The sequence below is a fragment of the Chinchilla lanigera genome, unplaced genomic scaffold, assembly GCF_000276665.1.
Source record: "Chinchilla lanigera isolate Chin_1 unplaced genomic scaffold, ChiLan1.0 scaffold00009, whole genome shotgun sequence".
NCBI classification, from domain to species: Eukaryota; Metazoa; Chordata; class Mammalia; order Rodentia; family Chinchillidae; genus Chinchilla; species Chinchilla lanigera.
Genome location: NW_004955410.1, coordinates 26,968,811 through 26,979,797, shown reverse-complemented (window position 1 = coordinate 26,979,797; position 10,987 = coordinate 26,968,811). Strand labels below are relative to the sequence as shown.

General features: G+C 40.9%; 1 protein-coding gene and 1 long non-coding RNA gene across 2 annotated transcripts in view; one reads left to right on the top strand and one right to left on the bottom strand.

Annotated features, from left to right (window-relative positions):
• Positions 1 to 1,265: 1,265 nt before the first annotated feature.
• LOC106147769 lies at positions 1,266 to 10,683 on the bottom strand. The gene is made up of 3 exons (XR_001232720.1): positions 10,629 to 10,683; positions 2,191 to 2,244; positions 1,266 to 1,733 (listed from the first exon to the last, which is right to left on the bottom strand). It is a non-coding gene; the product is annotated as an uncharacterized LOC106147769 (long non-coding RNA).
• Positions 10,684 to 10,812: 129 nt separating this feature from the next.
• The window catches only part of Osbpl3 (oxysterol binding protein-like 3), a gene marked incomplete in the record, with an annotated part of 164,511 nt that continues 164,336 nt past the window's right edge, over positions 10,813 to 10,987 (top strand). Inside the window, 1 exon segment of the mRNA XM_013510601.1 lies at positions 10,813 to 10,987.

Sequence of the window (10,987 nt, the reverse complement as noted above, 5' to 3'; positions counted from 1 at the left end):
GTATGTCTGTTAATGTTTCCCTCCTTTTATCTCTAAAATAAAAAAAAAAATGCAAAAAAAAAAGAAAGTGCAAGTGATCCATCCAGCTGAATGGTCAGAAGAGCCCTACACTCCTCAAGCTGGAGGCGTAGGAGCACGCAGAGGATGTGTTTAGAGTGAGTCTTATTCCTGCTAGTTACTCACTAGCTGTGAATTTAAGCTGCTCAACAACATGTGTGAACTTCACTGTCTTTATCTTGATTTCCAGTGTCAAGAATATAAAACATGTATTATTCTCCCCATTTTCAGATGGGAAGGTTGAGTGACATTAAGATAGATTAAGCTCAAGGTCAATGTATCTGGCTGGTGGTGCCACCAGTCTTTAAACTAGGGTCTCTTGACGTGGGCGCTGTTGACATTTTGAGCCAGGTAACTTTTTTGGTGAGTTGGTGTCTTGTGCATTATAGGATATTTAAAAACAACACTTCTAGTACATGCCAGTAGTGTCTACAGTTACATGTATCCCCTACCCTAGCTAAATAACAAAAATGTCTTCAGACATTGGCCCAGTGTCCCTGGGGTACAAAAAAATAGAACTTTGCCTAAAGTGGAGAGGCACTTTCTAAAGTCCAGGTTCTTCTGGCTTCAAAGCTCATGGTTGTTTCACTAAATCATGTTGCCATACATATAGATCACAGGATTTGTTGAATTCTAAAAAAATCTGTGGTAGGGAAGGATGTAGTTCAGTGGTAGAGTTGTACACTTAACATGCCCAAGAATTCAATCCCCGGCACCAAAAATTTAAAAAATTTAAAATGTATGTAAGCAAGTTTTTTCTTTAAGAAAAACAAATCATCTTGATTCTTTTTTCCTCCAATGAATATGATCATTATGCATATCTACAGTGTAGCAATAAACTTAGTTAATTAAAAAAATAAATTTTGCTAGGTACAGAAAAAAAAGAAAAGTCATATGTTCTACTAGAAATTGATTTAAACCTAACAGTGTCGGGGTGGGGATTTAGCTCAGCTGCACAGTGCTTGCCTGGCAAGTGTGAGGTAGTGAGTTCAATTCCTGGTACCGGAAAACAACAACAACAACAAAAAAACCAAAACCATTGTTTTAATAATAACCTACCACTTTTGTCTGTAGCTCACTATTATTTGTCCATTTGTTTTCCTGAGAAACTATCTTGTAGATAACAATAAGTAAAACAACAACCACTGATAATTTCCTACCACTTTGTCTGTAATTCGGTAAGCCCCCCATTACTATGTTATCCTTCTTTTACTCTTTAAAATAAAATAAAAAAATAAATAAACCTAACAGTGTCGTTTGTAAATCTTGTCGGCATTATATAGTTATCTTCTCTTGATCTTCTTGTGGTCACCATTTTGCCTTCTACTTCCTCCCTACGTCAGAGACCCACTTTCCAAATTAGGGGCAGTACTTTCTGTGCCATTTTTTCCAAAGTCCTTGCCATGCCACTGGATATCTCTGCATGTTTTCTCAAAATATGAAGTCTCCATTTCTCCAGTATGAACATTTTTTGGAAGTATGATTTCTCTCCCCATCAGTAAAGGCATCAGTGGACTGAGCAAGTTGTTAAGAATGCATGATCATGTTGATTTACATTTCATGATGACGGTGACACGGATGGGAGGAAAGGAGAAGTGGTAAGATGGTTGTCAAAATGACATATTCCACTGAAGAGTCAGGGTCCTTTAAAAAACACAGTGAATCATCTCATTGACCTGTGTGGTAGCAAACAGACACATGTGACTACTGAGCACTTGAAATACATGTAGCTAGCCCTAACTGAGATGCATTATAAGCAAAAGTACACATTGGGTTTCAAAGACTTAACATTCAAAGTACATAATGTTTTAAGGTGGAGGAGGATGTAGTTCAGTAGTAGAGTTGTATGCTTAACATGCACAAGGCCCTGCGTTAAAAATCCCTAGCACCAAAAAATTTAAAAATTAAAAAATGTATTTTAATTTGTTACATGCTGGAAATGATAACATTTTGAATACATTATGTAAAATATGTTGTTACAATTTTAAAACAAAAAAATAGTAGATATATGCAGTCATTATTATTTGATTTGGCCAAGGTCTCACTGATATGTTGTATTAGTCCATTTTCCATTACTATAATGAAATACTTGAGGATGGCTACTTTATGAAGAAAGAATTTTATTTAGCTCACAATTTTGGAGGTTAAAAGTCCAAACTGCATGGTGGAAGCTCCAACAAAGACCTCCTTGGTTGTATCACATCATGGCAGATGACATCATGGTGGGAATACATAGAAAAGAAAATGATCAGATGGTGAGACAGAAAGCCAGACAGCAGTATTGGAAGATTAAGTGAGATCCTACAAGAACCCCATTAATTGCTTCCAGGGTATGCTCCTAAAGATACAAGGACCTTACAAAAGGCTATACCTTTTGAAGTTCCCACCTCTCTTCACATAGCCACATTGGGGACCAAGCTTCCCATATATGAACCACATCCAAACCATTACACATGCCTTGGGTGTATTTTGAACAGCCCTAGGAAGGGCTCCATACCAGCTCTCTCAGTGTTAACTACACATTTCCCAACAAAACATTGCTTTGTGCAATGTGCAAAGTGTTTGTGCAAACAATGTGCTTTGTACTGCATACCTGCCTCCCTTCTGCATTTGCCAATTGAACCCCAGTTTTTTTTGTTTTATTTCATTTTTCAGTCATGGTAGAAATTTTGTCTTGCCTCATTTTAAGTGTGAAAGGACAGGTACTCCAATCCTGACCAAAGAAATTAATCATAACCCAGCTGGGGTCTTCTGAGAGAGACTGCTTGACTTACAGAACATGACTCAAGGAAGGGATATTCCTTTCTGTCTCTGGATAGGATGGTTTTCTGGATATGATCTCAGTAACTGCTGCATCTGTATCAGATCCAGACTGAAGAGGAAGCCCCCTTAGCAGAGCTTAGAAGAGCAGGAAGAGAGAACATTGTTTTTTTTTGCTGACATATTTGCACTTCTGCTATGGAAGACTTCTTGGTGTGTGAGATAATATATCCTCTTGTTTGAGAAGTTTTTAATTAAATTTGTCTCATTTGCAGTCAAATCATCCTAGCAGACAATGGAAATACAATTGCACTACCTTGTCAAATGAACTAAATAGTAGTTTCAAGGAAAATATACATTTGCTCAACAAATAATTTATGGAATACCTTTTATGTAAAGGGAGTACATCCAAAAGAATCAGGAGTTTATATTGAGAAGGAACTGTAATATAATATGGAGCATTTTAAGTCACATAAGATACCACAAGATAATGCTTGTGTTATGTAAGTTGTTTCATACTAATACTATTCTGAATTCAGGATACTTAGGAGACAAGTTATTCTGAAGCTTCTAGTAGAGGTATCTTCATGTCTCACTGTTCAGAATTGAGGCACATGCTCATTCATACTTAAAGATGTCACTTTCAAAGGCAAATATCCACTATGACAGATTGAACCTCTGGAAACAACTATGATAGCACACATAAGAGTCAAACCTTTTGGGTCTCCTTTCGACCCTGAGTTGACTATAGGTATCAGGGAACCCCTCGCCTTGAGTTCCTTGAAGTAATAGCTGATAATATTTCAGGCACATTCCAAGCTTAAACTGTTAAACACAGGTGGTCAATCCGGTGCTGGAGGTTCAGCCTTCCAGAGCTCAGGCTCCTTCAGCACATGGACTTGTTATGATTTCCTGTTTACTCTGAGTCACGAAGTGGTTGCTCAGCCACCATACTAATTGAGGAAGAATGGTTCAGTTTATGGGATAAACAGGCAAGTTCTTTGACTCTTATTAACTCCGTGTATAATTGTTATATTCATCCCTTAGAGATGTGGCTATGTAATGTGGGAGATCCTAGGTGAGAATGACAGTCTCCAAAATCATAACAGCCATGTCACCTGACACCAGGCTTGAGGAAGACAGTTTTTAGACACATAGATATGCCATATCTTCTAAATCAGCAACTCTCTGAGAATTTCCTGAGAAGAAACTAGTGGCAAGATAGATGCTTCATTGTAACAGGATTAAAGTAGAGATCAATTAGATTTCTTTGGGAAAGGGAAGCTTATTAAAAGGAAATTATTCAAAAATAAATTTGTAAAGTACTTTCCTTTTCTTGAAGATCTGATATTACTACTTTCAACTTTTTTTTTCAACTCCTTTAGTAACTATGAAACAGTGACTATGAAGTTCATTTTAAAAATAAAGAAGCAAAAATTTATAAAGATGAAGTTACTTGCCCAGGAAGAAAGAACTACTACATGGATAAGGTAGCACTTAAATCTAGTTGTCTATATTCAAAATTCAGTTTTTTTCTCTGAAAGTACAAGTTTAATTGATATTGTACATATTTTTCATAGTCTTCAAAATTATCATCTTTGTAAATTCACAATACTCTATTCACAGTTCTGGAGCAGCAATCAGGAAAAAATATGTAATATCAAAAATAGAATTTGTGTATACTTGCCCTAAAATTACAACCACATGAAAAAATGCTAGATGGAAACACTGAAGAATGAAAATAATTCTTTTTGTAAGGAGCATTATAGGTAATTTTATTCCCTTTCTTTAGCTTCTACTGTTTTTTGGTTTTGCTATTGTTTTGTTATTATTTTGTCATAAGGTTGTTTTTACACAAAATAGTGATGCAAAGCAAACACTGGAACTTTATTCTTTCAGAATCAGATTTTCTCCCCGTTTCTCAGTTCGAGTAAATTGTACTTCTCTGGGAAAGAAGGAACTGTAGGTATTAACATGCTTTATACCAATTGCACACTCTTCACAGACAATTTTTGTTTCCAAAAAATTCAGTTCATTTCTTTGTCTGCAAAAGCCAGAGCAAGAGAGTTACAATCTCTTTCCTGAAGTGTGAACTTCATCTTATTGTGCTATGCCAGCTGCTGTGGATCAGTAGGGAATTGTGTGTAAGTAACAAGTTTCAGGAACAGGGCACTTTCTTTTGATAAAACCACATGATGTGAGTCCTAAGTGAACTGTGGAGAAATGAAGACACTAACACAAAGGCAAAAAACCCACTTAGAAAAGGAGATATAGATATATATATATATCTCTATCCATCCACCTGTCTATCCATCCATCCTTGGAGGATTTATAGTTTTCATCTCTGTCAGTAGGGAAAGGTCTATGGGAATGAGGTTCTCACATAGTGGAAACAGCCAAACAAAGCCCATCTGTCAAGTTTCTCTTGATATATTTGACGGAATTGATGTGCACATTCTAAGGAATAGGGAGGTCTATTAAAGGGGAAGGAGGATAAAAGAAACAATAGTTAACTTGTGGGCTGGGTGACTTGGGCACTTCACAGGAGACAGCCTCTCTGATTTCAAGTTGCTATGAGATCGTCTCTAGGACCTTGGCACTAAGCGGTTACTGCCTTCTGGGCCCAGGACGGGCCCCCCCTCCTACACTACTCACCACTCAAGTCATCTGTGGGGATTGCCTTTATTCTTTCAATAAATATTTGAAGGCTTAGGAGCTGCTAAGTGTTGAGACAGGTGCTGGGAGATTGAACACATTTGTGGTCTTGAACTTATGGCACCTACAATCTAATTAGGAGACAGAAAGTAATCATAAAGATCATAAGAATAAGCCTAATCATAAAAGTGATAAGTGCTAAGCAATAAATAACTTCTAAAACACAAAAAACCCTCACAGTTTTAATCAGTGTAATGATTGGCTGAGTGGACCAGATCATGAAAGTCAAGGAGGACTTCCTGGAGTAAGAGATAACTGAATGAGAGCTAAAGGATGAGTCAACATTAACTAAATGAAGAGAAGGAACAACAGCATATTCTGCATGGAGAGGCAAAGCAGATACCAGGGCCCTGTACGAGGAAGGAATAAACTCCTGCAGGCAGCCGATGTGGAAAAAGTGACACAGGACACAGCTGGTGGGTGCCAGACCACATGCAACACTGAGATGATGGAAGTGGTTTTGTCTTTACTCTAACAGTGATGAAAAACTGTGGAAGCGTTTTATCACCAGATTTGGGTTTTTAAAAACTCATTCTGACTTCAGTGTAGAGAATGGCTAATAGGAGGGTAAAGAGCTCCTGATCTGCTACAGTTTTCCAGGCAAGAAGTGATGGTGGCTTGTGTGGATACAGATAGGGAAATACAGAGAGATTCGTGATGAACTAGGTCTCCTGAGTCACTCCATAAAAACTGAAACACCCCAAAACCAGATATATAAAACCTTTTTCTGCCAATATATTTGTTGGAGCATTGGAGGAAAAGATATGGGAGATACTACGGCTTGGCTGGCTCAACTTCTAACCCAACTTCCCTTAGCGTTCCCTCCTGCAGCATAGAGGCTGGAAAGGTAAGAATTGCAGCCAGATTTATAACTTGATTTGCTGTAAATCACCCTTGCAGCAAGATTGCCAGATATGGTCTAAAATGTATGGTCAGATGCATTTATGTAAAACACACATTTAGAAATGAGATTATGAAGGAGAGCAACAGGATTTGAGGCATACATTTTGCTGGTATTGTTTAGAACAGAAGAGATGTGGTCCTGTCAGTTCTGCCAAATTTTTGTGATTTAAGAGATAGACTCCTGATAGGGCAGAAGCAGCAGCAACCTTAGCAGTCCCATTTGGTAGTTCCTGGCACATAAATGGCTACTATAGGTGGGCTGTTATTGTACTTAGTATTTACAGCAGATAATAATACAGGCTGTATTACCATCCTCCCAGCGCCTATCTCAACACTTGGCAGCCTCTAGAGTTTATAAAGGTAATGAAATGCTTAGGGCGATTCCTGAGGTAGTTCAGTCTTGAAGGAAATACCGTTTCATGGTTTAATGTCTATGACATTGATATCCTTACATGACTGTTACGTCCTTTTGTTTTTAAACATGCATACTTCTATAGTATAACATACTTTTTAAGACTGACTCTCAAATGCTTGGAAGAAAACCATTCTGTTGTTCCTAAAGGTGACCAATCTAGAACATCCTAGAAATATTAAACATCTGATAAAAAATGACTCATTTAGAATTAGAATGAGCTGTTGCCTTTTGTTGCACTGATAGTATCTATTTACATTAAGCAGGAACTGTATCCAAACTAGGAAACCTAACAATGTGTGAACTTCCTGTATAAGGATAACTTTACTGTAATAAATACTCATTTTTGATCAAAAGTTAGAAATGTCAACAAAACATGCAGGAAGTGAGTCTTTCCTCTGAATTCTTAAAATAATTTTTCTCTTTTCTGAACATGTTTTTGGTACCACTCATAGGACTTTTCCACTTTTTAGCTTGTACTGAAGTTATTTTTATCCATGTTTGATCAACCCCAAAGATGAAACTGTAAAAAGCAAAGAAGGCAGGAACACCCACTGATTCATCTTTTTATCTTTTTTGGGGGTGCTGAGGACCAAGCCCAGGGCCTTGTGGTTGCCTTGCAAGCACTCTACCACTGACTTAAATCCCCAGCCCTCATCTTTATATCTTTTAAAATGCCTGCTAGGAATGGTCCCTCACACAAAGGTGGTAGTCAGTTTATATTTAATCAAGGAATTGAATTCTCGCACAGTCCTTGTCATGAGCTAACACTTTTGAAAGACTGCTACGAGGTTGTTCCTATGCTACAGAATAGTTTGATTCATTTTTCTAGCTAAAAGTGAGGAGGGAGATGAGTGGGAGGGTACAGAATTGGAAGGATGGCACTGCTCCAGACAAAGGTTTTCTCCACTTCCCCGAGGCAATGGATATGGCATAAAAAAGGCTGCTTAGAAGGAAGGAGATCCAGCTTTTGGGCTACATGATTATGTTGAAGATGTTGGAAGTCTCTGGGCTTTGGTCCCCCATGCCTCTATAAAAGGGACTGATGAAGTGATGAACTATAGTTTCTTTTCATATGTAATCATAGTTCCAGAATATTCTGGGGGGTTCGGGGTCTTTAAGGTCCTCTAGTCCTGAAGTGGCACTCATCATCCTCTTACAGATCTACTGAAGTGGCCTTCTGGAGCACTATGTTAAGAAGGGTTCTGAAGCCCTATCTGAACTCAGTGAGAAAGTGAGCCTTGACTTAATAAGCTGTCTGCCATAGGCAGAGAACAAAATAACAGCAAATAAGCCAAGCTATGCCATCCCTCACCTAGCCAATTCCTTTTCCACACAGGATAAAAATGAGAATAGAAGCTCATGTTTAAACTTACTATGTACCAGGCATTGACAAATTGCTTTTACACAGTGTTTACTCTTGAGACAATTTTAAGAAGTTGGCATTATTATGATTCTCTTTACTGATGAGGTTTAGGGAAGCGAAATTTGCCTGAGGTTCACACTGTAAAAGCCCCTATCCTTAAGTACTTCATCACACTACCTCCTAATTTGTGGGTATTTGCTATGTGCTGGGCTAGTAGTTTTAAGCCAGAGGTAATTTTGTCCTTCAGAGGACAAAAGTCTGGAGACTTTTTGTTGCTACAGTGGGGGATGAGAGGGTGTTCCTTGCCTATGGTGGGGAGGGGGCAGAAATGTGGCTAAATGTACACGACAGCCACTCACAACAAAGGATGATCTGCTCCTAGCTCTCATAGTCCTGAGCTTGAGAACTTGGTCCTAGGCTCTATGGCAGTTGTTTTCAGAGAGATGATCAAACTCCTGCAGCCCAGTAGATACAATTACTATTTCCATTTTTAGAGTAGGAAAGGTAATCCTGATTTCAGAATCAAGAAGTAGTCATACCAAGACAGGAAGTGAGGTAGTCAGATTCTAGGGGCCTGCTGAGTTCTCCATCTACACTCCACTACGTTCAGCTTCTTTTACTATTAAAACATGTAAACCCAAGCAGCACATGCTCATCTATTTGGAATTTCAGAAATTAAAAACACTGGGACCACTGCAAAAAATTCTTACTACTGTGGGCATGTCTATGAAGATAATATTATTTCAACAGTTCAAAGAAGAGGAGCTCTAGAAATTCTTACTATGGAACCACTGATCTTCCTCTAGTAGACATTCAGATTGTTTCTTTAAAATTAAACTCTGAGGAGAAAGCTAATTTTAGGACATTAACAAGCCTTTTGAAGAATAATTAGCTCTGCGTGGGTTTCCACTTTTTCCCTTTTGATTGTAGGAGCTGGAGAGCCTGGAAGCTTATTTAGGAGAAGAGGAAATGAAACTATGAAAAGACACAGTAAGATTCCTCTTTTTCTTGAAGGCAAGGCACAATCTGAATATGAATAAATCTCTCTTCCTGTCCAATTAACAGCCTCATGTAAGAGGAGGAACACACACACACACACACACACACAGGAGGTATTTGGAAGAAACGAGAAAAAGCCAAGAACAGGATGATAGTTTAAACAAAAAGGTCCTAGAATCCTAGCTACTCTGGAGATTGAGGCAGGAGAATGACAAGTTAGAGCCTTGCCTGACCAAGTTAGGGAGAACTTGTCTCAAAATAAAATATAAAAGGGCAGGGGATGTAGCTCAGTGGTGGAGCGTCCTTGGGTTCAAGTCTTAGTGCTGCAAAAATAAAAAAATAAAAAAATTAGACCCCACGCAAATAAATTTGTATGATTTAAGGCTTGTCTCCTGCAGTAAAACTATTGCTGACAAAAGAGGATGATGTGGTGCAGATGGAGCCAGAGAAATTGAAAGAAGGAGGGAAAATAGCATGAGTTGGGGTGAAGGTGGGGACAGATCGAGCCTCTCTCTCAGGGAAATTGATGAAAAGAGAAGGAAAGGTGGGAAAACTGTGAGTGGTTCAGGCAGCCGGGCCTGGGCTGGGCAAGGTGCCACTCTGAGTTCAGGATGGATGGTTTATATGCCTGCTAGACACGTGTGCATCAGGTGTGCGTGCATGTGTATGTGTGTTGCGTGTGTTGTGACTTAGGAACCTCTGAGTCATTCAATTTGCAATCTTCAACACACCTCTTCGCGGGCCAGTGCGGCCAGCATGACCATCGGTTTGTTCTGCTTTGGCTCTGGTAGACAGGCCAGAAACTGGGCCTCAGCGGATGAATGAAATGCGGCCGGCAAAGCTGAAGAGAGTGCACTCAGCAGGTGCTCATCCTCTTCCCACCTGCTGCACCCAACGCATTTCCAGTCACTAAGGTGACCCCAAGCTATCAGTGGCTTGCATTTAATCTAGGGGTGGAGCCTCAAAGGAGGTAGGAGGAGCCGGTGGACAGGCAAGTGGGACGGACCTCTTTCTCTAACCAGGAGCTTCTGGGTTTTAATTGCAACTACAGTGCCCCCGCGCCACCCCTGCACGGGACTGCAGGCACAGCGCGACCACTTTCCTCTAGTCCTCCCCTGGGGCCCCGGGCACGAATCTGCATGGCAAGTTCTAGAGCGGCCCACACCATTCTGTCCCTCGATGACACGCTCCTATCACCGCGTCTCTTCCCGGTTCTCGGTCTCCCTGCAGCAATCTGACTTTTCTAAGAGGCCAAGATCACCCGGCCTGTTCGGCTACGAGTGTCCTTTGGAACCTTCTTAAAGTAGCCCCTCCGGCGCGGCCCTTATTTCTCGCTTTCCTGGCGCAGAACGCTGGGCCACCGAGTGTCCTACGCCTGGCCTTGCTGCGGCTCTCACCACCCTCCAGCCTCCCTACCTGTCCTTAGATTGGGTCCCAAATCTCCCGAGGCTGCACTAACTCTGCCCGCAGCTTCCCAGGCCATTGCCCCACCTCCTTTTCAGGAGAGGCTCCTGATTGGTAAGGGTGGCGGTCACTCCGCGCCCCCGCCACGTGGCCCCGCCCCACACGCAGGCCCCGCCCCTTCCCCGCCCCTCGCCCCGCTGCTCCTGCTAATCGCCGGGCTGCGCGCGCGAAGTTGTGGGCAAAGTACTGGAACTGGTCTCGCTGTCGCGGCGCCGCAGAACCGGCCCGGACCAGAGACCCGGGCGCCAGGCAGACAGCGCGGCGCGAGCGCCAGCCCCTCCGTCCGTCCGCGAGCGGCGCCCGCGCCGCCT